The following is a 342-nucleotide window of genomic DNA, read 5'->3' as shown; positions in this document are numbered from 1 at the left end:
TAATTATGATTCAGCTTCAAGGCTGCACCTTTTATGGGACCCTGACAAAAATCTCACTTGCCACTGCACTGCAATAAAAAGCAAAGGGGCTTAGGGTTTAGGGTTTGGGCTTTAGGGTTTAGGGTTTAGGGTTTAGGGTTTAGACGCACCGAAGGACATTTCAGCGTCATGAAGCGGCATAGTGGGATTAAGAAGTCTCTCTGCGAAGGAACGGACCTAACACACCTGCGCAATAAGGGTTTAGGGTTTAGGGTTTAGAGATTAGGGTTTAGGGTTTAGGGTTTAGGTTTTAGGGAGGTTTAGGGTTTAGCTCGCCGAGGGTGTTGCTCCTTGTTCTTGAGG

General features: G+C 46.5%; 1 protein-coding gene across 1 annotated transcript in view; it reads right to left on the bottom strand.

Annotated features, from left to right (window-relative positions):
* Nucleotides 1-342, bottom strand: part of ETH_00035410 (uncharacterized protein) — a gene marked incomplete at both ends in the record, with an annotated part of 4037 nt that overhangs the window by 1882 nt on the left and 1813 nt on the right. The gene's annotated exons all lie outside the window — the stretch shown is intronic.

This window comes from Eimeria tenella, genomic scaffold (genome assembly GCF_000499545.2).
Source record: "Eimeria tenella Houghton genomic scaffold, Eth_scaff2236, whole genome shotgun sequence".
Taxonomy (NCBI): Eukaryota; Apicomplexa; class Conoidasida; order Eucoccidiorida; family Eimeriidae; genus Eimeria; species Eimeria tenella.
Note: the sequence above shows the minus strand (reverse complement) of the source record. Positions and strands in the feature narration are given on the sequence as shown.